This window comes from Dasypus novemcinctus, chromosome X (assembly GCF_030445035.2).
Source record: "Dasypus novemcinctus isolate mDasNov1 chromosome X, mDasNov1.1.hap2, whole genome shotgun sequence".
In the NCBI taxonomy this organism is placed as follows: Eukaryota; Metazoa; Chordata; class Mammalia; order Cingulata; family Dasypodidae; genus Dasypus; species Dasypus novemcinctus.
Genome location: NC_080704.1, coordinates 182,612,337 through 182,615,408, shown reverse-complemented (window position 1 = coordinate 182,615,408; position 3,072 = coordinate 182,612,337). Strand labels below are relative to the sequence as shown.

The following is a 3,072-nucleotide window of genomic DNA, read 5'->3' as shown; positions in this document are numbered from 1 at the left end:
GAAACCCCTAGAACAGACCCACACATACACGGCCACCTGACTTTTCACTAATGTCCCAAATAAGTTCAGTGCCACAAAGGAAGCCTTTCCAGCTGTATCTGCTGCTGTGACAACCACCCATCTCTATGGGAATACAACCAAACAAACAAACAAACAAATAAAATGCATCTTTGCCCACACTTTACTCCAGACACAAAAAATAACAGATGCATCCTAAGACCTAAATGCAAAAGCTAAATCTACAGAGCCTCTAGAAGAAAATATCTTCTGTTTTCCAATAGGGAAATATCTTTGCAAACATGGGCTAGGCAAAGATTTCTTAAGCAGGACCCAAAAGACTGTCAATATAAAATAAAACAAATGACACAATGGGCTTCATAAAAATTAAATCTGTCTGCTCATCAAAAGATGTCAGTGAGAATACATAGGCAAGATACAGTCATGACGAAAACATTCTCAACACATCTATCTGACAAAGGACTCATGCCCAGAGTATCTTAATAGCTCATAACACTCAATAATAAAAAGACAAGGGGGCAGATCTAGCTCAAGTGGTTGAGTGCCTGTTTCACATGTACAAGGTCCTGGGTTCATTCCCCGGTACATCTTTAAAAAAAAAAGACAAGATTCCAGTTGGAAACTGGGCAAGAGACTTGAACAGGCACTTCACAAAGGAAAAGAGCTAATAAGCATGCAAAAACTGCTCAATATCATTAGTCATCATGCAAATGCAAACTAATACCACAATGAGCTACCACCAAGAATCACCCCCCAGAATATCCTTCATGTTCAAAACTGATGACATGAAATATTGTGGAGGACCTCAAGTTGCTGGCACTCTAAAGTATTGCTGATGGGTATGTAAATTGTCACAACCACTTTGGAAATGTGTATGGAGTTTCTTAAGTAGTTAAACACACATCTACACTTTGAGCTAGCCAGTCTACTCCTAAGTTTTTACCAGGAGAAAGGAAAAGAATAAATGTCCACAAAGAGACTCGCATGAGGATGTTTGTGGCTTGCTTGAACCAAACCAAATGCCCATCAGCAGGAGAAGGGGAAAATGACTTGTAGTTCAATCCAACGCTGGTGTAATAAGCAGCAATGAAATGGAGTGGACAATACTTACTTGGCAGGGAAGATACCATGATCACGAAGGTGGTTTCCCAGGGTGAGGCATATCCATTGCACTTCGGATATGCTGACCCCTGTGATTTCCCCAAATGTGTGAAACTTGACTGCATAATTTGTTGTAGTGGGGGACTGCATTTGGGCTCTCCCCTAATTAAAAGAAGAAGAAAAGGAGTGGAAGGCTGACACTTGCAACAACATGGATGAAGCTCAAAAATGTGCTGCCTGAGAAGAGCCAGACATGAGATTACAGTACTGTATGATTCCATTTACATAAAATTCAAGAGTAGGCAAAATAATCTCTGGTGAAGGAAATTCAGAAGGTGAATGCTTCTGGGCAGGCAGGACTGGGAAGGGACTGGATGGGATTTTCTGGGTCCATGTACATGTCCTTTATCTTGATAGGGGTGTGGATTAATCAAAAGAGTGTGTACAATAGTAAAAACCAATTGAAATCAACACTTGAACTGAAGCAGTGGTGAAATGAACTATATTCTTTGAGGAGGGCTTACTGGGTACTGGGGTTTCATTGTGTTTGCCTGGGGAATGCATTCTTCTTTGGAACACCCCATTTTCCTCACCTCTCATTTGGTGCTATCTGCCTATCACATTTGGTAGCTATGAGATACCCTTTAAGATTGTATGTGGAACTTCCAGGAAGACGGCAGACTAGAAAGATGTGGGACTCTTCTCCTCCAGAAAAATAGCTAGAGGACAGCCTAGGAAAAGATCTTCTAGAGTTTAGGACACCAGGAGAAGGCTGAACACCTTCCAGAGGCGAGAGGGACAAAGGAGGGAAATTGCGATGACAGAACTGTGAGTTGAAACCAGCGGCTGCTGCTGTTGGCACCATTCCCCACACTAAAGACACTTTAGAAATCTTAGGCCCCTGGGCCTGCAACTACAGACAAATGGGGCTCCAATGATCTACCACCCGAGCAAAGGGGAGAGAAAGGGACACGGCCTAAGGCTGACTCAGCTTCTGACCCACAAATTTGGCCTGCTGGGTCCCAGGAGACCTTCCAGGTCAGATGGGGCTGCACCATTGTTTGCCTTGGGAGCCTGCAAGGGGCTAAAGATATACAACCATTCGAACTCCTTCTTTACTATTGTTGAGGACTCAGAGGGAAATGGAAATATATCTGACCAGGGAAAAGGGAGGGAAAAGGGAGGGGTCTGCAAGAGAAGGCTGGAGAACTGTCTCACAGAAAGTTTGAATGACAAGGCTCCTAACCTCCAGACAGGAAGCTCTATCACATTGATCCCATTTGTGTTGCAAAAAACACACTCAAGCCAGGCATTGAACTGAGAACTGTCAAAGAGTGCCATCTGCTGGTGACAAAGGAAGTGCACTCAATAAAATAAAAACAAAAAGAGTAGGGAAGACTTTTTCTGGCTTCTATAGCCTCCCTCCCTAAGAAGTGACTCTACAACCAATTACTGGGCCTGGTGCCCAATTTTGAGCAACCAATTGACAATTCAGGCTAACCCAAGAACAAAAAGCAGTGGTAACACACAGCCTCCTGCAACTAAATCCCTACAAAAGAGAACTCTATTGAGCATCTGAGTAAACTACATCCTAATCAGATGCCTAGATATCAGCAAAACTCACAAGCCATAAAATAAAATAGAAGACATGGCCCAAGAAAAGGAATACATCAAAGCCCCAGAAGAGATACAGAATTTGAGAGAACAGATTTGAGGCATACAAGAGCAGACCAGAAATGATAGAAGAAAGAAAAGTGATACCAAAGACAAAACAGTCAAAACTGAAGAGAGAGAAAAACAAAGAGAGAAAATAATGGGAAAATTTGAACAGGGGCTCAGAGAGTTGAATGACAACACAAAACACAACAACATATGTGTCATGGGAGTTCCAGAAGGAGAAGAGAAGGGAAAAGGGACAGAAAGAGTATTTGAGGAAATAATAATAATAGCTGA

The 3,072-nt window shown here is 42.4% G+C and overlaps 1 non-coding gene across 1 annotated transcript; it reads left to right on the top strand.

The window, feature by feature from the left end:
* The first annotated feature begins 1,121 nt into the window (after positions 1-1,121).
* LOC111766819 (U1 spliceosomal RNA) lies at positions 1,122-1,284 on the top strand. Its single transcript, XR_002798777.1, has one exon. It is a non-coding gene; the product is annotated as a U1 spliceosomal RNA (small nuclear RNA).
* Positions 1,285-3,072: the final 1,788 nt, after the last annotated feature.